We start from the raw sequence: 26,247 nt of genomic DNA on the forward strand, positions 1-26,247 counted from the left end.
TATTAGTTTCAAATGTATGTCCTCAAACTTCAATACAATATGTAAAATCAGGTAAAACCAAAGAGCAATATAACACGTGCATAGTACGACATGGTAAAATAAATTTGGATTTGTTCAAAACAAAAAGGCTCTTGCCTACTGTTTTTTTTTACATAAAATATATAAGATTTCCATGTTAATTTGGCATCCAACATAACCCCTAAAAAATTTAATTCAGACACCTGTTCTATGTTTCTGTTGTCAATTGACAAAAAAAATTCTGTTTTTTCTTTATTACCAAACCCCCTAAACTTTGTTTTTGTTAGATTCAAAGATAATTTATTGTAGTCAAACTACTTTTTGAGTTTTTATCATTTCCATTTAAATACTTTTAGCTAAGGTTTAGCTTAGTGGTCCAGAGTGTCAGAATATCTCAGTCTTCTATCTCTCCAATGGTTAACTAGGCTCCTTCTGAGGCTGTTCCTCTGTGTGGATCAGTTTCTATGGTGAACCAGAGTCTGTGAATCAGAAACTGGACTTTGATGTTTAAATTAAACATTCATGTGTTACACTTAGATTTAGAAAAATAGAGGGACTTCTTTTTTTGTTGTCACTGGTACAACAACATTTTAAAAAACGCTCATTGGTCAGAGCATCATTTATACATCAAAACAACAATTTACCTTGAAAACCTTAATGAAAAAAGATTAATAAATTGTGCATTATTCATAGAAAACAAGCCATGATAACCAAATGTAACCTGGAAGAGAAAGTCCCTAAGAAAGAAACATTTAAAAGAAAAATAGAATAAAAGGAAAAACTAAATATATTTATAAAATGGACAATAAAAAAAAGTTAAAACTGTTCCAAATTTTTGATTTAACATTATTGTATTTGGTTTTGTTTGAAAAATGTTTGAAAAAGAAGAACTTGTAAACCATTGTTGATTAGTTTTACACATTAATAGAGTTTGTGTGTTTTAATTTTGGTTTATTGTCTTTGATCTGCTTTCCCGTTTCCGACATGTTTTTGCGGTGAAAGAGTTTTTATTTCCAAGCAGGACTTGGAAAGTGTATTTTTGTAATCCATGGAAATTGTTTATATTGATAAACAAAGGTAGTGAATTTCTATTGTTTTATGCTTTAATTATAGAGTTGGTATCAGTTTTGGTGCCTGGTGGAGTGTGGGTGGCATCTGGACTGCACATGCGTCTTTAAAATTGCTTCCTGTTTTCATAAAAAAAAGTCTTATCAGTACTTAGTATGTATTTCTACAAAAATTATATGAATACAGAACAAAGCTATCTCCTCACAAAGATTTGTGCACTCTTATTGTGTAGTTTTTAAATATTAGAACATAAATATGGTATTTTAAACTCAAAATACTGTTTATGTATAGACATACATGTACCAAAAACGCCCCTCACCCTTCCCCGGTTGGTTTCTCCTCCAAGCTCGGGTCCTCTACCAGAGGCCTGGGAGCTTGAGGGTCCTGCGCAGTATCTTAGCTGTTCCTAGCACTGCGCTTTTCTGGACTGAGAGGTCTGAAGTCTTTCCAGGTATCTGTTGTAGCCACTCCTCCAGCTTGGGGGTTACTGCCCCGAGTGCCCCAATTACCACAGGCACCACTGTCACCTTCAATTTCCAGGCTTTCTCCAGTTCTTCTCTGAGTCCCTGGTATTTCTCCAGTTTCTCATGTTCCTTCTTTCTGATGTTCCCATCGCTTGGCACTGCCACATCCACCACAACGGCTTTCCTCTGTTCTTTATCCAAATTTTGGTTAGTTTGCAAATGCCATCTTGTCAGTCTGCATCTCGAAGTCTTACAGGTACTTTGCGCTGTCATTCTCTACCCCCTTCAGGGGTGTTTCCCATTTTGCCTTTGGGGTTTCCAGTTCATATTCTGTTTCACTATATTATTCCAGTCACTTGGTTGTAGAGCTCCATGTATATTTTCCCTGCCAGGATCTTTCACCCTGCAGGTATGGGCTGGATTGGTGTCTCTTTGCACAGCCTACTTAACTGTTGTAGTTTGTGTCGGGGTTGCCTGGTGTTCATTCTAGACATAATCTTGTCTTTCAGGTCAGTTGTTGTCTCACTCAGCTCATAATGGTAGTTATTGGGGTTGTGTTCCCAAGTTCAGTTTTGAAATGTGGTATAGCCTCCTCCCTGACCTGGTGTTCTTGCACTTCCATGATGTTTGATTTGTGTCATACCGCTTCAATCTCAAGTTGTGATAAGAGTTACCATTTGTGGATGTTGAGATACTAGATGCTTGGCAGTTAGCCTTTGGGGTTTTTGGCAGTTAGCCTGTGGGTTTCGAAGAATCAATTCATTCTGCATTCTCTGCATGTAATCTCTCTGGTAGGACTAAGGGTGTAGTAGCATTACAACAGAACCTTATTCACACTTTTAGTCCATTTCGGTCTGGTTCCCCGGCACCTGTTTTTTCCCAGATTCATCCAACACATCTCTGTGAGATCACGAATGTAAGGGCATAAAGGACTGAAACTGCTGGTGATTCAAACCTTTAGCTCAGTTAAAGTTTACAGTTTGTGTTCCAGAGCTCATTCCATTGTCCATCTTCAGGACTTTGCCACATAGTCCTAGTGGATGATGCAATGACCTGCTGTTAACTCACCAGTACAGTTCTCCCGCATCTTTACTCACATCCTTCCCACAAGTCCACTTTTTTCACCACACATAGCCACTACTCCAACAGTTGTTACTGCAACAAGTTTGTTTCCTTACGGTTCCACTTTGACATACATTTTAAAAAATTTTGTTTTTCCATGCATCAATTTAACTGTGTAGGAAGTGAAAGTTTTTAATAGAATAAATTGGGTGCGGCCTGAGAGGTAAGAGTGGAACCAGTTGAGAGGTATGTTTGCGACACCTGTGACGGAGAGTCTATCTAGGAGGATGGTACAAGAGAAAGGATCAAAGGCTGGGCTCAAATCGAGTAAGAGTTGGATGGAGGGTAGGCTAGAATCAGCAGAAACTAGGAGGTCATTGGAGATTTTGAGGAGAGCTGTTTCTGTGCTGTGAAGGGGACGGAAGTCAGACTGGAATTGTTCATATAAGTTATTCTGAGAAAGATGCATTTGAAGTTGTTCTGCAACAGTTTGTTTCAAGAATTTTGGAGATGAGCAGATGATTGGAAATAGGGCAGAAATTATTTAAGTTGGATGGGTCTAATCCTGGTTTTTTAAGTATAGGAGTGACAGCAGCATTATTCGGGTCGCTATATCTTTGTGAATCTGCCTTTTCTGACATGAATGTCAGTAAGTCGAGGTTCAGAACCAGACTGAAAGATTAGCATTTTAATGACTCCATCAGAGTAAACATCAGTGGATACTATCTAGCTTACAGCTCTCTGATTAAATCTATGCAGTACCAGGCTTCTCACTGGCTAAACCTTATATGAAAGTTAACACAGTTTTCAACAGATTATGTGTTTTGTTTTAACTTTGCTGTTTTCAGTTATTCAGTGTGAAAATTTGAAGTGTGAATAACTGTCATCTAACATATGTAGCTCTATGACTGTTTCATTATGCAAAAGTAGGTCGGAGACGGGAGACCCCTGTTCTAAAACAACTAATTCAAATTAATGGATAAAACAGAAATTGATCTATCGACCAGCCCTAAAGCCAGATATAATCACACACCGTGCTGGATGTGGCCCGACACAAATATCCTCCAGAACCAGCTGAAACATTTAAACTACCAGCAGAACCAGCTGAAACCCTTAGACTACCAGCAGAACCAGCAGAAACCCTTAGACTACCAACAGAACCAGCAGAAACCCTTAGACTACCAACAGAACCAGCAGAAACCCTTAGACTACCAGCAGAACCAGCAGAAACCCTTAGACTACCAACAGAACCAGCGGAAACCCTTAGACTACCAGCAGAAACCCTTAGACTACCAGCAGAAACCCTTAGACTACCAGCAGAACCAGCGGAAACCCTTAGACTAACAGTAGAACCAGCTGAAACCCTTAGACTACCAGCAGAACCAACACCAGCTCCTCTTCAGGGCCAGATTCAGACATTTAGGGCCCCGTGGTTTCTTAGGTTTTTCCAAGGCCCCTCTACAGTTTTGAGATGTCAGGAAATGCTTTGAGAGGAGAACTAAAGACTTTTTCAGCTGTTTTTTCTACACAACCTGCTTTTTCCAGTCAGGATGAAGAGAGAAAGGAAAGTTTGGCTCTGCTTTATTCTTTGATTGTGGTGAACATCTTTGAGTTTCTGCAGAGAAACTTCATGCTGACCTGAATTTTTCTACACTTTCAATAGTTTATTTCCAAAACCCCAACATGAAATCCAACATTTGAACAAGTTTCTAAATGTGCTTTTTGTTCCTCTGATTTAAAAGGATTCAGAGTGTGTAGTGTCTGCAGAATCTTCCCATGGAACAACCGAATGCTGGTTTTCTTTTCTGTCCTCTTCAGTCTTCCTCTGAATCTGCGTTGAACCTCATGGAAACTTCAGCAGTTCAAGTGGAAACATTGATGATGTCACAGCTGTGGAAATCTGCTCTCTAATTGAAGATTCCCACTTCAAGACAGAATGACTTTGATTCTTCAGACCCTTGTTGTGTCTGTGACCTTCAGACACACTCAAATATGGCATTGCTTTGTCATTTCTCCCCCTTTAAATGTGCAGTTAACTATCTGAACTAGTTCAGCAGCAGTCCTGCTCATGAGTTCTTCAGGGTCAAACGGGTAATCCCAATTATTTGTTAAAATTTAGACACATTTTATTTTTCTCTGTAACACAGAGGAGGATTTTCTGTACTAAAGGTTCTTAACAGGCTTCAGTTTAATTTAGCTTTGCTGTTGGAACATTCTTCAATGTCTCTTTTCCAAGTTTTCATGAATCAGGAACTTAATTCTCTTAAATCTTTATCCTCTGTAAAATACCTGCAGGAGGTTTAACACACTTTTCTGTCTGATTTCAGGTTGGAGAACTGCAGTTTGTCAGAGATCAGCTGTGAAGCCCTGGTCTTAGCTCTTAAGAAAAACCCGTCTAATCTGACAGAACTGGACCTGAGCGTGAACAGAAACCTGAAGGATTCAGGAGTTCTTCATCTGTGTGGTTTTCTGGAGAGTCTAGACTGCAGACTGCAGACTCTGAGGTCAGACTCCATGTTTCAGTCGTGTTCAGATCAATATGATGAGTACGGATGACTGACTGATGACATCACTACAGAATGACAATGCTATATTAATGTGATTTATTTGTTCTTGTTTTGAATTTACTTAGGTGAAAATAGTTTTATAATCTTGCTAAATTAGCATAGTATTTTTATTGCTATGCAGGTGATAAAGAAGGCCGAACATATTTTTGTTATTATTAAATTGATTGGATGATACATAAGGAAGAGTAACAGAGAAGAGAAATGATTTCATCATGAGGAAAAGACGCTACACTCACGGCAGTGCTGCAGAGATGTAAACGTTAAGAAAGTACGTTAAGAAGACCAAGAAAATCCTAGGTGTGTTAAGAACGAACGGAAAGTGAGTTCAGAATAACATGATTAAGGATGTGAGTATGCTACTCAGCTAGACTTAGCTAGTTTGGCATGGCCTGCATGAGACTGTGGAGTTTGAATCACTAACGAATCACCTCAGAAGCTGAGTTGGACCAGAATAATTCTAGGTTCAGAGGAGCAGTTGATAAGACTAAATTAAATAAATAACCACACACCACAATTATGATTTTTTAACTTTTAACATATTTATACATGGATGCTAATTAACAAAAACACTTTCAAATGATTACAGAACATAAATAATTAAACCAGGTAACCAAAATAAAATGTGTGTAGAAAGAAAATTGGTTAACCCCGGGGTTGGTCAAATTTACCTTGCAAGGTTTTTTAGAAAAAAATACTCTCAGTTCAATTAACCTTAATGTTCCAATTTTAAACCTGCTATACCAATTTGGTACAAAAACAAAAAAAAAAAAAAATATATATATATATATATATATATATATATATATATATATATATATATATATATATATACTTTATCAAAACAATATCTAAAAAAAAAAGAAAATACAAGTCTGTTCCATCCTTGGGCAGTTCTTTCAGATCCCAGTGATTGGGCACCTGTGGAATGAAGGTAGTCACTCTCCTACCATGCTTGAACGCAGTGTTCAATTTCTCCTTTGAGGCAATCAGAGTTCCAGGGCACTTTTACGATTGCTTCTTTTTTTTTCTAACTTGTCCTGTCCAACAGCTGGGCAGACAGATGAGAGCTGAAGGCCGTTTGTGTTGGACATATTTTACTTTAACAAGAGGGGTTATGACTCTTCGGACAAACCAGAGGTATGTCTGAATAAACCCCTTTTGTAATCGAGGCCAGACTTTATTCATTTTAATTATTTTTGAAATTCTTTTGTGTTGGACCGGACGGAAAAGGAAAGAAGGGAAGAAGTACAGAAAAAGAACTTTTACGATTGCTTCTGACTGTTCAGACTCCAGTTGGGTGGCTTGCCATCACCATACTTCCGTCATTTGCTGCGGTGTGTGGGAACTGGGCACTCGTGACGGTGGTGAATTCACACAAACGAAAAAAACCTGACCTGTCATAAGTGCAATACAAAAAAAATTTTATATAAATAAACATAAACATAAAATTCAGTCACAGCACTTAAATGTAGGTCACGCTGACACACACTTCACATTGTGGAAGGCGGCTCGTTCATAACGAGGCTTAGCCTGCTAACGGCACCTCGTGGCTCATTATCTCAGTTCAGTTTCTCAAGATAAAAATAAAACTCAAAATAATGTCATTGTGACTACAATCATCTTACAATTAAAAAACGGTATCAAAATAAGTCACAATTTTATAATGAAGAAAATGAAAAGAAAATAATTGATTATATAATAATCATTTGACTCACCAAGTCCTTTGTAAATGTGAAACAAAACAAAAACTTGTTATCTGGGAGGTAATATCTTGAAGGGAATTGTCTTTCTTTCAAGAAAAAACACAAAATAACGGGGACAACTCGCTCACGTTCTTTTCCAACAGTCCGGCTCACAGATCTCACAACACACATATCCCTCCGCGCATGCTCGTCTGTGCTTCCCAAACTACAGCGCCATCTACAGGATCAAAAAACATCTCTCACTAGTTCTAGTAAGCTGGGTTTCAAACGCAGCGACTGAAAACACCGGGACAGCATGAAGAAGACGGGAGTGAGTGGAACACACGCATGTTAAAGGCTTCCAGTTTGACTCTGACAGTCCTGTCAGAGTTTATTGTCGGGCTGCAACCACTTTGCATCTGGACCTCGTGACGTGTTCTCAGATTGAACTTAGGAAAAGAGCTAACATGAACATCTAAACTCCAGACAGAAGTCTGCAACGTGGGAACTCAAACTTCGACTTTCTTTGTTCTCTTGATTTTGTGATCCATCAGTAAGGATCCATTTAAATGTGATAAAGATTTTCCAATGGAAGTTTTTTTTTACCCATAATTCAAAGTGATATTCTATTCTTAACATTTCGCAATGTGATCATGTCATTTCAAAATACATTTTAAAATTTAGGATTCAAAATGAAGAAATACAATTTAATCTGAGATGTTTTAATTCAGATCTTAAATCCTAAACAAAATCAATTGGATTTAGCTAACATTTCCAAAAGGTAATAATAGATTAATAGATAATAAATAATCTTCTTTCTCTTTCGGCTTTTCCCATCAGGGGTCGCCACAGCGAATCATCCTTTTCCACCTCACTCTATCATGGACATCTTCTACCCTAACATTAGCCAACTTCATGTCCTCTGCTAAGACATCCATATATCTCCTCTTTGGCCGTCCTCTTGCCCTCCTGCCAGGCAGCTCCATCTCCAACATCCTTCTACCAATATATCCACTATCCCTCCTCTGAACATGTCCAAACCATCTCAGTCTGGCTTCTCTGACTTTGTCTCACCACTGTCTTGTGCACCTTTCCACTCTTCTGTCACACAACACTCCTGACACTTTCCTCCACCCGCTCCAACCTGCCTGCACTCGCCTCTTCACCTCTTTTCCACACTCCCCATCACACTGAACTGTTGACCCCAAGTACTTAAACTCCTGCACCTTCTTCACCTCAGCCCCCTGTAACCTAACGCTTCTACCTTGATCCCTCTCATTCAGACACATGTATTCTGTCTTACTACGACTGACCTTCATGCCTCTTCTTTCCAGAGCAAACCTCCACCTCTCTAGCTGTTCCTCCACCTGCTCTCTACTCTCACTGCAAATTACGATGTCATCCGCAAACATCATTGTCCAGGGAGATTCCTGTCTTACCTCGTCTGTCAGCCTGTCCATCGGCATAGGAAACAAAAAAGGACTCAAAGCTGATCCTTGGTGTAGTCCCACTTCCACCTTGAACTCCTCTGTCTGACCTACAGCACATCTCACCACCGTCATACTTCTCTCATACATGTCCTGAACTACTCTGACATACTTCTCTGCCACTCCAGACGACCTCATACAGTACCACAGCTCCTCCCTCGGCACCCTGTCATACGCCTTCTCTAAATCTACGAACACACAATGCAGCTCCTTCTGACCATCTCTGTACTTTTCCATCAACATTCTCAAAGCAAAAATTGCATCAGTGGTGTTCTTACGGGGCATGAAACCATACTGCTGCTCACAGATCTCCACCTTCTTCCTAAGCCTGGCTTCCACTACTCTTTCCCACAGCTTCATTGTGTGGCTCATCAACTTTATTCCTCTATAGTTGCTGCAGTTCTGCGTGTCACCCTTGTTCTTAAAGATCGGGACCAGAACGCTTCTCCTCCATTCCTCAGGCATCTTCTCACTCTAGAATCCTATTGAACAAACTCGTTAGAAATTCCACTGCTGTCTCTCCTAAGCACTTCCATACCTCCACAGGTAGGTCATCAGGACCAACGGCCTTTCCGCTCTTCATCCTTTTCAGAGCCTTCCTAACCTCCTCCTTTCCAATCTCTGCTACTTCCTGCTCCACAACAACCACATCTTCCTCCCTTCTTTCCCTGTCATTTTCCTCGTTCATCAGCTCCTCAAAATACTCCTTCCATCTTTTCTGTACACTCTCCTGGGTTGTTAGCACCTTTCCATCTCTGTCCTTAATCACCCTTATCTGTTGCACGTCCTTCCCATCTCTGTCTCTCTGTCTGGCTAGCCTGTACAAGTCCTTCTCTCCTTCCTTTGTGTCTAACCTGTCATATAGCTCATCGTAAGCTTTCTGTTTGGCCTTTGCCACCTCTCTCTTCACTCTACGCTGCGCTTCCTTGTACTCCTGTCTACCTTCCTCAGTCCTTTCTACATCCCACTTCCTTTTAGCCAACTTCTTCCTCTGGACGCATTCCTGTGCTTCCTCATTCCACCACCAAGTGTCTTTACCGTCTTTCCTCTTTCCAGATGACACACCTAGCACCTTCCTACCTGTTTCCCTGATAATTTCTGCTGTAGTTTCCCAGTCATCTGGAAGCTCATCCTGACCACCCAGGACCTGTCTCAACTTCTGCCTAAATTCCTCACAAGTTTCTTCATTCTGTAGCTTCCACCACTTGGTCTTCTTTTCTGTTTTCCCTCTCTTCTTCTTCTTGACCTCCAGAGTCATCTTACACACCACCATGCAGTGCTGTCTGGCTACACTCTCTCCTACCACCACTTTGCAGTCATTAACCTCTCTCAAATGACCTCGTAAACATAGGATGTAGTCCACCTGAGTACTCCTACCTCCACTTCTGTATGTCACTCTATGTTCCTGTTCCTCTCTCTTCTGGAAATAAGTGTTGACTACAGCCATTTCCATCCTCTTCGCAAAGTCCACCACCATCTGTCCCTCCAGATTCCTTTCCTTCACACCAAACCTGCCCATCACCTCCTCATCACCTCTGTTGCCCTCACCAACATGCCCATTAAAGTCTGCTCCAATAACAACTCTCTCTCCTCTGGGGATACTCTCTATGACCTCATCCAACTCACTCCAGAATCTCTCCTTCACTTCTAACTCACAACCAACCTGTGGCGCATACCCACTGACTAGAACACTGTTTACAAACTCCCCCTTCAGAATCACTCCTACCCCGTTTCTCTTCCTATCAACACCATGATAGAACAGTTTGTATCCTCCTCCAATACTACGTGCCTTGCTGCCCTTCCACCTTGTCTCCTGCACACACAGTACATCTACCTTCCTTCTCTCCATCATGTCTGCCACCTCTCTGCCTTTCCCTGTCATTGTGCCAACGTTAAGAGTCCCTATTCAAAACCCATGTTCCTGCTTTTTCCCTTCTCTCTCTGGCCACGGACCCTTCTGCCTCCCCTCTTTCTTCGACCAACAGTAGTCAAATTTCCACCGAAACCCTGTAGGTTAACAGCATCGGTGGCGGTCGTTGTTAACCCGGGCCTCGACCGATCCGGTATGTCTAAAGTGTTGTGGATGATTCGCATGGTTATTTTGGCAATTTTTACGCCGGATACCCTTCCTGACGCAACCCTCTCTATTTATCCAGGCTTGGGACCGGCACAGAAGTAACTGGCTTGCAACCCCTGTGGCTAGATTATAGATAATAAATAATAATAGATAATATAGATTTGTTAAACCCAATCAAACACATCATGACGGGGGATTTTACCCATACAATGTGCAGTTTTAGCCAGCATCCATTAATCAACAAACCAAGTAGAATACCAACAAATAGTGCGACCTTGATAGACAATATATTCACAAACTGCCTAGACAACAGACTAAAAAGTAGATTGCTGATCACTGACATTAGTGACACCATGCTGTATTAGCAAACTTTGAATGTGTTTGAAGAGAAATACAAGAAAAAAACTCATCACATGACACATCACTGGAAAGCCCAGGATGTCCTCTACAGAGTAGAGTAGGATTTGGAAAGGTATCTCTTAATTCCTTAGAAATATAAAGGTAGACAAAATGTCCGTTATAGAGGACATAAATGACTGGGCCGGGTCTCAGGAGGTTATACCTAAAACTATGCACTTCTCCATATAATTTTAAGTTCAAAACCGTTTCACGTTTTCTAGTAAAAACCATGCATTTTGTTTTAGCTACTGAAAATTTGAATCCCCAATCACATGACCAGTTTTCCACCTCCGTAGGGTGGGGTCATCTAAGATAGCACAAGGGTTAAGTATGCTGTGCTCGATTGGGTGAATGAGAGTCAGGTGTGCGGCTTCCAGAAAGTGTGCGCTGAGGTTGCTGGGAGATGAAGTGCATTCAGCACTCTGGAGATAGTTTCCGCTGGTGACCAGAGGGAAGACAGAGCCTTGACTCCTGACAATCACCATGTTTTTGCACCAAAATCCAAGAGAAATTGCTGAACAGTGAAAATGTCATCTGTCAGTCTGTCATCGGGGCGGGTCACAACTGACTGAATGGACCAAGTTCCTGGACCTCCAGCTGCATCACTGCTCCTTAACACACTTTTCTGTTTGATTTTAGGGTCAGGAACTGCAGTTTGTCAGAGATCAGCTGTAAATCTCTGGTCTCCGCTCTGAAGAAAAACCCGTCTAATCTGACAGAACTGGACCTGAGTAAGAACAACCTGCAGGATTCAGGGGTTCTTCATCTATGTGGTTTTATGGAGAGTCCAGACTGCAGACTGCAGACTCTGAGGTCAGACTCCATGTTTCAGTTGTGTTCAGATCAATATGATGACAAAGTTGTGTTGACCCACAGTGAGCAGAAATGTCCAGATTCTTTTCTTCCTGCAGCTGTTTGTTCTCTTCAAAGATCTGCAGAACAACTTCTTCTTTTCTTCCTGCAGCTGCTTGTTTCAAAGCTGTCTGCTGACATTTGTGCTCCACAAAGTTCTGCTTGCAGCCATCAGCTCTTCTTTGTGTCTCTGCTCCAACAGTATCCTTTAAAGCGCGTGCAGAAGAAGCAGCCGTGCACGCTCACATGCACTCCGAGTCCTGCTGTGTTTCAGCAGATGCAGCTGAGAGTCCAGCGGCTGATGTTTGTGAGCAGACAGTGACAGAGTCATGCAGCAGCTGGATGCTGCTCTGACAGACACATCCTCCACAAACATCCTCACCTTTTCATCCACAAACATCATCACATCATCCATCAAAGCTCCCAGCAGCTTCTGACTCTTCATTCAGAGCTGAAGTCATGGATCAGGGATCAATGTCCAACATTTGCTGCTGACTCTTCCTCATCACTTCCTTCTTCTTTCTGCTTTGATCTGTTGGAGCTGAAAGTCTCTGCTTGAAGGGCTGCAGCAGAGAAGGACTGGAAGATCATCTCCTGAAAACTGGGATGAAGACTTTCCAGCATCATGCTGCTGAAATTTTCCCATGATTCAGTGCTGTTTGGAGAAGAGCTGAGCAGGAAGAGGAAGTGGACTTTTTCTGCTGTTGCTGCAGAAACATCAGTTGGTTTGGATGCAGCCACAGGCTGATGTTTGACTTTCACACATCTGGACTTCTTTCCTGAAGCAGCTGCATGTTGTCCTGAATGTTCCTGAATGTTCTTCTTCTCTGCTTCTGCTGGACTCTTCTGATCTGCTGCTGTTGCTTCACATCTTTGGACTTTTTCTAAACTTTCTGATCTTCTTCAGCTCTGAACTCTTAAGAAGAAGTGAAGGATGAAAAACATGAACTTTGTCTTTAAGCTCAAGTTTTTGTTTCCTCGATTCAGATTGAAGGACTGTCGGTTGTCAAAGACCAGCTGTGCTGCTCTGGTCTCAGCTCTGAAGTCCAACCCGTCCCACCTGACAGAACTGGACCTGAGGTTAAACGATCTTCAGTCTTCAGATGTTCAGCAGCTCCAGGATCTGGTGGAGAGTCCAAACTCCAAACTGCAGACTCTGAGGTCAGTAGAGGGTTGGAGTCGGTCCAGCTGCTTCCAGACGTTTGGTCCTAAAGTTAGTCTGAGAACAAAGTTACAGAGTTTCCTCTGAAGCTGCAGCTTCTCAGTGAAGCTCTGAGGAGAATGATGACAGGCTTCAGGACAACAGTCAGCCAATCAGAGCAGCAGAAGCTCCAACAGGTGAAGATGACAGGAAGCTGCTGCTCTGAACAGGACTGAAGCTCCTGCTGCTCTTTCTGCTGCTGTGCTGCATCACTGACTGACAGACCAGGATCAGGAGACACTCCTTCATCTCTGTCTTTCTGCTTTCTCTTTGTAGTTGGGGATGGTAAGTCTGATGTTCCTCCTGGAGGAGCAGAGAGGAGCAGCAGCAGCAGCTGGTCTGCAGAGATGTTGTGACTGGACGGTGTTCCTGGGAGGTGGAGAGCAGAGTGATGGAGGAATCAGAGGAAGTGGAGATGAGTGTCAGAGCTGCAGCAGGAACTGATCTGGGATCAGCTCCACTGTGTCTCTCAGCATCAAGTGGACAGTTATTGTGCTGCAGCTCCCCCGGTGGACTGATGGAGAACCGCACTTTCTCTTCTCATTCCAACTTGGAGTGTTGGGAAGTCTTCTACTTCTCTTCTCTTTCGTATTGGGAGTTTCTCATAACTTTGTCCACACACTCTTCCCATAGTTGCTGATGTCACCCTTCCTGTCAGCTAATGTCTGTGTTTTTCTGTACATTTTCATGAGGGAACGTTCTTGTCTAAAGTCAGTAGATCAAACAAATCAACAAATATTGATCAATCATCGATCGGTTTTCTCCTCATCTGTCCTTAAACTGTTTCCCTGAATGATTTGTGTTGGTGATTCATCAGATTCAGACATGATGGTTTCTTGCAGAAGCTCAAAGGTCTTTTCTCATGTTTCGTGGACTCCTGCCCCTCTCTGTACCACAGACTGGATCAGAATTCTATGAACATTCTCCAGCTAGTCCAGAAAGCAGCAGCATGGCTGTTGACCTCAGAAAGACCACCTTCCAGCAGTTCTGATATAATTCTTCTCCATTGGTGTGCAGTTCAGCTTTTAGTTCTTTTTCATGTTTAGTCTTTCCCAGACCTTTCAGAACCACACAAAGTGGACTGAGATCCTCTGATCAAAGGCTGCTGGTGTCCCAAAACCAGCAAAAGCCCCAAAGTCTGGAATAGAATTGCAGTATTCAAATATTTATTGATTGAAATAACTCAATTAAATCAAATATCACTGTGATGAAAATATGAGTTTCTAACCAATAAACAAACCGTAGCAACAGCCACAGCCGATCATCAATCAGACAGAACATTTCTGTATAACATAAATCTATGTGTGAGTCAGGGAAAAACAGACAGTCAGAGGTTGGATCCTGGTTCTGTCTCTGGAACAGGGAAAGACTCTGGATCACAAGATTCTGATTTTTCACACTTGATTTCTGTTTTCCAGAAACTCTCATTGACAAAAAAACAAAAACAGAGTTTCATTCAGAAAATGCCAACATGGTCATGTGACCATAATGTTCATAGAATGGACATGTGTTGCCCCATCACTCAGCACTACTTAAAAGAATAGTAACCCACCGAGACACAATAGGGTTTGTTGAGCTCCCATTCGGGTTACCTATTTAAGTCTCAAGAGTTACAGCGTTACAGAACTCAAAGTAGACAATTATGCCTCCCTAAAAAATATGACACAAGACAACCATTTAAAACAGAATACTAGTTCAACTTTAATAAAATAAATATTTGACCCTCAAAACAACCACAAAAATAGATCAATATATCTTGGTTCTGTACTCTTCCTCTTAAACGAAAAACAAAAGCACTTGAAACAATTGAAATTTCAAAACATAACTGAACACTAATTAACAGGTTTCAGAAATTCTTCTACACAGATATTGCAAAATACTCACCACGTCGTGAACAATAAAAGACTGGGCCCATACTCACTCACTCATTCACACAGTTGGTGAATGAGAAAAACTTGTTGCAGCCTCCAGTTGCAGAGCCGTCCCAAGTTATCCGAGCAGCTTTAGCCGTTGCTCCGCCATTACTGGCACCTGCCGTCCGTCGCGGGGAAATTCCAACGTGCTCCATCGTTAAAGCTCTGCTCCGTGGGTCCCTGGACACGCTAAAACCAGAAGCTCCAAAACGGGAACTTTCAGTCACCTTTACTGTAACGGGAAACCACTCTCAGGTCTGCCTCCCGACTTTCTCAGCTGAAAGTTTCCTTGTCCTTCACCTCCCGGGCGCTTTACCAGGTCCAAAATTTTCTCTTCCTTTTTTCAGGATCATCTCGTCCCACCAATCAGCTTAGTGGAAGGAAAAGCAAAGAACACTCTGCACTTCTGCAAAAAAAAATATAGCCCTACTAGCTGACTGGGTTGATGTTAAATAATGAACATAAATCAAGAAACAACAATAAACCTTGTTATTTACAATCAACCCATTTCCTTCTTGTCAAATCTGTGTCATCACCCAGATTTATTCAAACTTACTAATTTTATTATAAATGAGTAAAATTAATATTAATACTAATGTTGATCACTTATGCGATGAACTTATTTAATTCTCTTTTTTTGTCTCGGGGCTACACATGGACAAACGCTGTGGTCACATGATTCACTGGTTTGGATTCAAGTCATTTGAAGTCAGTTTTTCAGCTCTGTACATGTTGACATGATGAGAGGGCGTGACATCAAACCTTACCTTTCCAGAAATGGCTAAACACACCTTTCCGTTGTTGGAACACACAATGTAAGACCATTTTAGAGCACGCCAAAGTTTTGACCAAAATAAAAATATTTAGATAGTAGTTTTTAATCTCCATTTTGAAGTTTGGTCATGTTATGCATATAGAGACTAAATTTTTTTATGATGTTCTCAGAAGGAAGGCAGCTGTTATCAGATTCTGTTGGGAGGGCACTTGGCGCAGTGATAAATAAGATGAAGGTCTGTCCTGAGTTGAGTTTTGATACGTTTAGTAAATCGTACGATGCCATGGTGGGATCTGTGTTATTTTATTCTGCAGGAGTCTGGGGTTATGAAGACGCTCCTGAGTGTGATAAGGTTCAAAACAGGCCAATGAGATACTTTCTGGGTGTACACAGGTTCACTACAAAAGCCGCCATTGAGGGGGGCATGGGGTGGGAACCTTGTGTGATCAAACAAAGAGCAGAAGTTCTAAGATTATGGAACCGGCTGGTGACTTTACCTGCAGAGAGACTTGCACGTCAAATATTTGATTGGGATAGAGCTCATATTTATCCCTGGTGTAAAGACGTGTTGAACATTCTGTCCTCTGTGAATCTACAATCATTATTTTTTAATTGTTTGAAATGTAAGATAGATAATGTTAAGGAAACTTTAGTTGGTTATTATGAAAAAGACTGGAAAATGAAACTGCTTCAAAAACCAAAATTACGAACGTCTTTGCAAATTAAGTTTGCACATTTTCTGCTGAGCCATATGTTATGTATAACTTAAAAAGAGGACAAAGATCCTTATGTGCTCAACTTAGAGCAGGGGTGTCAAACTCATTTTCACAGAGGGCCACATCAGCATAGTGGCTGTCCTCAAAGGGCCAGATATACAGTAACTTATACATGTAACTAAATGTAATGAAAAATAAATTTAACTACTCCTTAATGTAATATAACGAATTTATTTATTTCTTTTAACTTTTTAAAGTGACAATAACAGTTGCATAGAAAACATATGTTTGCTTGTTACTTTAGCATAAATCCTTTTAAATTTTCACCACTCATTGAAACCCACATAACTCCATTAATGAATGATCAAACTGTCCAAGTGAATAAAGAAAAATAACATAAAACTGAGCTAAAAAGAACATGTATTACACGTGTAACAATTTACTAAAAAAGGCTGCACACAGCCTTGCATCCAACTGTTGGTGTGATGACAACAATTTGTGTGCATACGCACATAAGACCTGCAAACACTGGATAATTACAACTGCAGCTATAAATAATATGTAATCAACAACAACAAAAAATTTAAGAAATTAAAAACGTTTATGCTCTCGCGGGCCACATATAGAGACACGGCGGGCCACATTTGGCCCCCGGACCTTGAGTTTGACACATGTGACTTAGAGCAGGAGTGCTCCCCCTATAGGTGGCAGTGGGGCGCTTTAAAGGCGTTCCTGAGGAGGAAAGACTGTGAGGTCTTTGAACTGCAAGTGGTGGAGGATGAATTCCATTTTTTGTTTTATTGTGCTTTGTACGAAAACAGAGAATTTGTATGTATGAGGTGATAGAAAAGAAATGTTCTGATTTGTTTTGGTTATCTAAAGATAAAATCTTACGTTGGCTTTTTGAAAATTGTTTGGCAAATTTTGTGTCAAAGGTATGGACAATAAGAATGGACACTTTGTATTCTGTTAGACTCTGATTATTGGATTTTTTTGATGGGCATGTTTCTATATGTTTTATGTATTTTGTCTTTCAGTATCATATAAGCCCATGTGGGCTGGGCACATTAGTGCATGACACTTAAATAAATCAAATCAATCAATCAATTTAATTTGTGTGCCGGCACCTAGTAAATTGGTAAAGTGACATTTGGTTTTAAACCATTGATTTCAGGATCATCAAGCCAGAATCCAAGCAGCTCCTTCATCCTTATGAAGCTCCGCCCTCTGACCTTCATCAGTCCTCTCCAGGCTCCGCCCCCAGTCTCCATCCTCTCTCTGTGAGTCTCTGCAGAGTTTTTCTGCAGCTGCTGGTTTTTCTGCAGCAGCAGCAGCATCAGAGCCAGAGAGCCAAAGAAAGTGGAAAGTCTGAGAAGGAAGCAGCTCTGAAGCTCTGCAGCTGACGGTGCAGCTTCAGGACTCATGAGGAGGAGCACATGCACGGCTCTGATGCTGCTGAACGTCTGACTGAGATGATCCACATTCAGAAGAGAGTTTCAGAGTGAAAGACGTGTGGAAGAAGAGAATCCTGAAGGTTTCTGTGCAGACATGAACTCAGTCAGAGAGCGTCTGAATGTTGGAGGATCCAGAAGAAACCAGGAGCTCATGAAGGTGGTTCTGTTGGAGCAGAGAGCAGAACTCTGATCCCAGTTTCAGGAACAATGCAGGCTCATGTTCTGGACTGAAGAGTTCTCCTGAAATGTTCTGTTCAGACTTCTTCAGGATCACATCTGTGTGTGAATGTGGAGGTTTGTCTGAACCAAGCTGCAGCTCACTTTGAAGCTCCTTCAGCTCCTTCGCTGTGGTGACCCCTGATGGGAGGAGCCAAGATGGGAACAACAACAACCTGCAAGGAAGAAAAAAAAGAAGAAATCTTTCATTCTGTTAGACATTAACAATCTCAGACTTGGAAAATTTTAAACTAAAAACAGCTAGAATTCATCTTTTTATATAAACTAGGTATGATGTGTAACTATTTATTAAGTCGGAAAAACCTACCTACCTACCTACTTCAGGTTTATTTATAGTCATAATTATTCTTTTTAGAAACTGTTTCTTAGGGTCTTTTTGCTTTTAGATTTTCTTTTTTAATTTCGTTTCTTCACTTGAGACATTCCTTTTTCAATTACTGTAATTTAGGAATACAATAAAAAAATTTGATTTGTTTGTTTATTTAGTCTCTGATACGTTTTTAGTCATATCTAAACATTCTAATGAGATACTGTTGGGTTGACGTCACAACAGCTCTAAAAAAGTTTCTCCGATTTTATTTTCTTTCCATTTTGATATTCTATTCTTTGTTATCTCCTGAATTTAAATTGTTTAAAAATATTTGAAGCTTTTTGAACCATATTGAGGTTCAGTTAAGCAGTTTATATGTTTCTTTTAAAATAAAAATCTGCACGTGACCCGGAAGTAAACAGCACGAGGCGCTAGCAGCGTTAGCTTGTTAGCAGGCTAGCAGCGTTAGCTTATGTTGACAGGACGGTGGCGATTTGTTGGGACGTTTGTGAGGTTTTTGGACAGAAAGGACGATACGTGGTTCGTGTGGGAACTCTCAGCATTTTCCAAAGTGTCGTAAATGAGTGAAGAAGTGTTGAACGGAAAGACAACGTGGATTGCTGTGATTGTGAGACTAGCAGATGATCGATCGGAGCTGCAGTGAAGAGGACGGCGGTGTTTGTGGGAGTTGGAGCTGAAGACCGGAGCAGGAACCATGTCTTCCCTTCAGTCTCTGAGAGAGTTGATCAGCGAGCGACTAGCTGCTGCTGCTGAAGAAATCTGCAGACTCTGTGAAGGAACCATCGTCCAGTACGAGCAGGAGCTCTGTCGTCAGCGCAGACTGCTGGATCTCATCTGGAAACCACAGCTGCAGCTACACCACATAGGTATGTTTATGTTACCTTCAACAAAGGAGAGAAGCCCTTTGAGCTTCATGCTTTTCTTAACTTAACTGACCGCGGTCAAGAGAGCCGACATCTGTGGAAGTGCGGTCTCGCTAGCCGTCACTGACTTTTTGCATGCGCGTTTACATGATAGTTTACAGTACACACGCCCAGCGAGCTGGAAAGACGATAAAGCGCTAATATCACCCATGTCACAGTTACCCATTGATAGATACTCCACGTAAAAGGGCACATCAGTCATATCATGTCAAATCTTTCTAAAGTTGCTTTACTTAAGGTGACACAAAACTTTCAACAGGTTATTGTTGGTAATGATGTTCACTAACATCACAGGAAGTTTAAAGAAAAATGACTGTAGAAAAGTAGAAATATTGACATTATAGTCTAGTCTAATTCAGGCTCCCTCATACATATTTTAATAGAAATAATAGGATAATTTGTGTACAATCATCAGGAGTGCACAACCGTCTCAAAGCCCTCTCCTCTGCCGCTAACACAAAGCTACAAGCCTGGCCGCAATGGTCCTAGTCTGTCTGTGTCTGTTAGCAGCCGGACAGACGGAGATAGCACTGATGTTAACGCCCCGTCTCCCCCTGGAAATGCTAAGTGGAATTGATTTATGCGACACTATTTGCAGGGCGAATATGAAAATGAAAAAGCAAGGCAGTGATGAGAGGGAAAATCATTTCTTATTCAACGCATAAAAAACGCAAAGAGGAAGCAGATTTATTAGAATTAGAAAATAAAATCAAAACCCTGGAGACTGCTTCTGCTGCTTCTGCACAGGAACACATCGTGGGAGATCTGAAAAATTTAAAGGTGCAGTTAAATGACATCATCAATAAACAAACACAATTTCAAATACAAAGGCTACGACTTGAAAGATTTGAAAACTCTAATAAATCTGGCAAATTTCTGGCTAATCAGCTTAAAATTAATAGAGAAAAATCAACAATCACTTCTATTATGGACCAAACAGGAAATGTCACTCACGATCCAGTGAAAATTATTAACGCATTTGAAAACTTTTATAAAAACTTGTACACACCACAGATCAATCCGTCAGAGCAAAGTATTGACTCATTTCTTAATAATGTAAACCTACCCAGGTTAAATGAGGATCAAATCACAAACTGAGACTCTCCGCTCTCGTTGTCTGAACTTCATGAAGCTCTGTTACTTATGCCTAATGGTAAAGCACCAGGGCCTGACGGCTTTCCTGCTGAGTTTTATAAAGAATTCTGGGAACAGCTGGCACCAACATTTTATAAAAACCGTCACATCTATCAATGAGAGCCAATCAATGCCAGCTAACATGAACTCAGCCAACATAATTCTTCTTCCTAAACCAGACAAAGATCCCAATAGTCCTTCAAGCTATCGCCCCATTTCTCTAATCAATGCAGATGTAAAAATTATCTGCAAAGCACTAGCACAGAGAATAGAAAAAATCACTCCTCACATAATTCACTTCGACCAAACTGGATTAACCAAAGGCAGACACTCGGATGACAATCTCCGAAGACTTGTTAATATAATAGACTTTGCCACCATTAAAAAGCAGGAAATGACGGTACTATCGCTGGATGCTGAAAAAGCCTTTGACAGAGTAAATTGGAAGTTCCTTATTGCTGCCCTCCATAAGTTTGGTTTTGGAGAATCATTCATCAAATGGATCAAAATATTATACCACAACCCCAATGCATCAGTTAGAACTAATATACAGACTTCCAACAGGTTTTTTCTTGGAAGAGGAACCAGACAGGGTTGCCCACTCTCTCCTTCTCTTTTTGCTATATTTATTGAGCCTCTAGCTGCAGCAATAAGACAGAATGAGAGCATTATAGGAATAAAAACCAAACACAGCCATCATAAAATTAGTCTCTATGCGGATGACATATTACTGTTTTTAAGTAATTTACATTCTGTAAATGAAACGGCAACAATCATTAATGAATTCTTCTCCATATCAGACTATTCCATTAATTGGAATAAGTCTGTTTTATTACCACTCAACAGGAATGCGGAACAAAGACTCACAATACCAGTTAAAGCAGGAAATATCAAATATCTAGGAATCAATTTTCCCCCCAAACTATCAGAACTGGTGCAGCTAAACTACACCCCATTACTGAAAAACATACAGGACGATCTAACACGCTGGACCAACCTGCCTCTGTCCCTTATGGGCAAGGTAGCCACGGTTAAGATGAAAATCTTACCTAAAGTTAATTATCTATTCTCAATGATTCCCACACAACCGCCACTAAAATGGTTCAAAACATTAGACTCATCCATATCAAGCTTTTTACGGAACAATAAACCTGCAAGAATTAGTCTAAAAACTTTAAAATCTGCAAAAAGCTGTGGAGGATTAGAACTACCTAACTTCCACAAGTACTTTCTTGCAAATTGATCTCAATACATCTTAAAATGGTTAAAACATAATCCAGAAACCAACTCATGGTTAGACTTGGAGCAGGCGTTATGTGGAAAGATCAACCTGTCAGATCTACCATTTAATAGCCAAACAGTTAAAAAACAGGATTGTTTTCAAAGTATTAATATAAACACGACTTTAACAGCCTGGTGGGAATTTCTCAAAATATCAAAATCATCAATTCAACCGTGCAAAATGACACCCATCTGGAACAACCCAGACATCCTTATAAACAAAACAATGATACACTTCCCAGCCTGGCAAGCAGGGGGCGTAAAACAACTAGAGCACATAATTTTTTATAGAAGATTCATAACTCCCCAGGAACTTCAAGACAAGCATGGAATAAATAATTTCTTGGAATATCAGCAACTTAAATCAATTATTAACAAAAAGCTTAAATACAGAGACGATTTGAAGCTACTACCACTCTGATTAATTTCTCAATGAATAAAACTCTCTCCAAAATATATGAAAATGAAAAAGCAATCCTCTCTTTGCATTTTCGTTTTAATTAATACACAGAATAAGCGGTTTTGTAAGTAGAAAAGGAAAAAGCATTTTGAAGATTTTTTATTTTATTTTTGAGTCATTTGTTGCAGTTACATTTTGAAAATGTTTTGCTACACATTTACCACAGAACTTTTTGAAAATGAAATGTCAAATACCATTTTCATTATCATATTAAGTGACAGAATAAACGGTATTGAAGTAGAAAAGGAACAAGCATTTTGAAGGATTGCTTTTTGATTTATATTTTGAGTCAAAAAATGCAGAGTTTATTGGTGCTTTACAAAACCCAAATTTCCTGTAAAACCTTTTAAAAATCTCTTTGTTGTGTTCGTGTCCCTGCAGACCTCCCCCAGCATTGGATGACTGAAGAGGAAGATCTCTGCAACCAGCAGAGGAATTTCAGAGTGGAACAGGAGGAACCAGAACCTCTGCAGACCGAAGAGAAACTGCAGGAACCAGAACCACCACAAACTAAAGAGGAACCAGGGGAACTCTTCATCAGTCAAGATGAAAATCAGCTTGATCTGAAGCAGGAGACTGATACCTTGATGGAGATCCCTTCTTATGAGGAAGATGAGAACAGTGAAGCAGATCTAAACAATCAGCAGAGCTTTAATGTAACTGATAGTCAGGATGAAGAAGGAAACCAACATGAAGAATCAACATCAACAAATGAAGAGACAGACCCACAGAACAGTGATCAGAGGAAGAGAAGAGACAGAAGACATGTCCAAAGTGTGGACAGCTTTCACATGTCAGCAGGTCAGTGTGACTCTGATCTTCATCTCCACACTATCGGTATGTTCACTTCAACAACGGTTCTATCTTGAGCTTCAACCTCTCCAAACATGCAGTCCATCAACAGCGTGTCCTGGAAGAGTCTCTTCTGCCCCTCCCAGTGGAAAAGGCAGAAGACGTTGTTGGTCAGTGCAGCCGACAACATTCTTCAAATCATGTTATCTTAGTTAGCCCCTCCAGCTGACGACAAACCGGAAACCTTAACAGATAAAAGAGGAAAATTGTTAGCAAGAAAGAAAGAAAGAAAAAGGAAAATCTCTTTTGTCATCTGTCTTTTTTAAATTTGTAGCTCAGTTAACGTATTTTCATGACCCAGTTTCAGCTATGCTTTTTCTGTATATAACACATACTAAAGGCACACCGGGTGTTAGTGCTAGCGGTAAAATATGCATGCCAGTGTGTGTTTTAATGAGCAAAACTGAGTTGGTTGTGATTTATGTTTTAGTTTTTCACTCATCAATCAACACCCAAAAATCCAAAATAATTGTTTCAAATTGGCGCTTCATCCCATAAACGTTGCTGATCCCTGATATTTATGTCTACATACCTTGTTCCACAGTTTGCCGTCCAATGGAGTCAGGCCTTTACGTACCACATTCGTTTATGATAATGAACGCCTCCTCAGGCATTATCTTTTACATGATAGATCATAGCTGTGACGTTGGAGCCTTGTTGCATTTAAGAGTTTAGCAGGAGGCTCGGCAGGGCCTGAGTTGACGAGGTCCTAACAACGCTGGTTTCTTCCTCTTACTCTCCTTTTTATTTGCAGGCTTTGTTTGTTTCATTTCAATAGTTAGAAATTTAGTTTGGCAGCATTAGCAGGGGGTTGCTCTCTCTGATGGTCGACGTGGCTGAGTGAGCGGTCTCCCTGACGTATTTTATGTTTGGCCAAGGTTCCAATCCCTTTGTTTTTTTTCTTTAAACCAGCACACTAATTATTTGCAGGACACAGTTTCTTCTTCAATAAACTGTGTTCTTTGTTCTCTTGGTGTCCAGTTTTTTCATGTGTTATGGCCCCTCAGGGCTCCAGACTGCGAGCAATTGGTCGCATTTTGCGACCAAAATTTGAGAGTGTGCGACTGAATTTTACATCCAGTCGCACATGTGCGACCAGTAAATTTGCCTCCCCCACCCTCCGTATTTTTTTATACATTAAACGTGGAAGGGGCACGTCAATGATCAATGAAATAATCAATGAGACGCGAGCGCACACTCACGCAGGCAGACACACACACTCGCACACATACTCATGAAACGCGAGCACACTCTCGCGTTATGCCTGTGTGTGAGGCAGCCACTGCGTGTGAGAAGAATAGGGAAAGCCACTGTGAGTGGCTAAAATGCGTGTAGGGGGAGGGGCCTAGAGGTAATCGAGTGCGCGTAAACATCTGTGGGAAGGAAACGGAGACAAATATCACAACCTGATATGTGCGTCTGAGCTATGAGTAAGCGAACTATTGATTCGTTCTTCAGACCTGCGGCTAGTGTACCAGGGCCAGAGTGTACAGCAGGGGTCTCAAACTCGCGGCCCGCTGGCTATTTGCAGTCCCCAAGATGATATTTTGCGGTCCCTGCCTTAATATGAAGGTTTAATGTTACTGCAGCCCGCCAGTTTGTATGAATGGCACTTTTTCATTGTCGTGCGCGAAGCTGACCATTCAATCACAGTGGAGTATATGACTCTTGGGGGCGTGACAATGACAGGGCTTGGAAGCAGGAAACCTGACAGCCCCCTCCCCGGACCACATGAAGGAGTTCCTTACTTTCCTTTAGAACGTATTTATTCGCTCGTAATTTTCTAAATACATGCAGTCCGTGCTGAACTTTTCTCTGGGCCGCACAGAACTGGAGGAAGGTTTAGGTTTTGGTTACGGTTACGGCGGCGCATCAAACGGTTATGCACGGCCGTTACGGCAGCACACCGCTCCCGCGGGAGTCGAGTCAGCTGAGGAGAATAAATGTCCCCCACGTACATGCGTGACAGCTAACGGGGCTTGAACTTTAAACACGTGAGGGCAAAAACAACTGTGGCAGGTAGAGGGCCACTTGATTCAGATCATCTGGCACACCAGCTGCTTCATTAGCAGAGGGCTGATAAAAGCCTGTCAGTAGAGCTTCAGGCAGAGACCTGCTGCTTCCAGGTGGAAGGTGCAGCAGCCTTTGGCTGTGTGTAGGGCCCTAACCATAGCCGGGTAGGTTTGTGCTTTGTTCACCTCCAAGTTGCTGCCGCACCATTCTTATTGTTATCACTGTGTAGATCGCAGGCAGTGTTTGGCCGCTCATGCAACTCCTGTGCAGAGTCCTCTTGAGCTGCGGGAGCAGGTAGGTATGTGTGTGTGTGTGTTATGTTATACTTGGTTATTTGTGTTAATTTACACTTATTTTGTAGGTGCCGCTGTTTTGGTTTCCATTGTTTGTTTCATCCCTGCTCTGCCCAACCTGGTGCACTGTGGTCCAAGAGCGGTGCCACGGCCGGCATTTTTGGGGATCGTGTGTGCTCCATACAGAGTGTCAGTGACTGCTGTCCATCCACGCACTGGCGAGCGGTGTGACGCAGCAGGATTAACAGCTATTGGAGCGAGTCCCCCCTTCTGGCCTTCCATCGCCCCAGGCACCACCAGGCCCAGTGTCCCACCACCTAGGACTGGCGTCGGCTACGGCCACTGGATGCAAGGGGTGTGGCATTGAGCCAGGTGCACTGCAACAGAGCGCACAGCTGGGTGCAGCTGACTTGTGGGCTGGTTTAGTGACTCTTTTGGGTATCTTTTAGAATAGGAATTTTAACAATTTCAAATAAAGGTTGTCTTTTTCTTTAAAAGCACAGTCTCGGTTTCCTGTGTCGGAGAGTCCTGCGCTTTTGGTTTTAGATTTCTGCTGGCGGCATTCACCGGGGAAACCATAATGCCACACAACATTAGTTTTAGACACACTGAAAATACGTGTGGAAAATGCAACGATAGACGTGTTTGAGATGAACCAGCACCTCGCCTGGATCGTTGGGGAGACCGGGGGGGGGGGCTGTGAGATAAGGGCGAATCTGCAGCAAGACTGAAGGAGAACAGGAAATTGGAGTTGTCCTTAACATTCAATTTAGTTTTAATATTCTTCTCCCCCTTAGCGTGATCTGTGTTATATATTTTATGATTATTTTAATGTTTTGTGATGTATGTAGCCTTTTTTAATAAATTGGTATTTTAAATTATTTTAATTAATCACTCCACTACAAAAACCATCAGGACACATGTCCCATAATGCATTGTTTTGTAGTCTGTAGGGCAGCTTTCAGTCAGTTCAGTTTTCAGCTGTGTC

At 41.3% G+C, this 26,247-nt stretch overlaps 1 protein-coding gene and 1 long non-coding RNA gene across 2 annotated transcripts in view; one reads left to right on the forward strand and one right to left on the reverse strand.

Annotated features, from left to right (window-relative positions):
- LOC105355226 (NACHT, LRR and PYD domains-containing protein 12-like) overlaps positions 1–26,247 on the reverse strand; it is a 354,920-nt gene that overhangs the window by 240,738 nt on the left and 87,935 nt on the right. The window lies entirely within an intron of this gene.
- LOC105358492 lies at positions 24,986–25,756 on the forward strand. The gene is made up of 3 exons (XR_912127.3): positions 24,986–25,130; positions 25,196–25,260; positions 25,328–25,756. It is a non-coding gene; the product is annotated as an uncharacterized LOC105358492 (long non-coding RNA).

This window comes from Oryzias latipes, chromosome 2 (genome assembly GCF_002234675.1).
Source record: "Oryzias latipes chromosome 2, ASM223467v1".
NCBI classification, from domain to species: Eukaryota; Metazoa; Chordata; class Actinopteri; order Beloniformes; family Adrianichthyidae; genus Oryzias; species Oryzias latipes.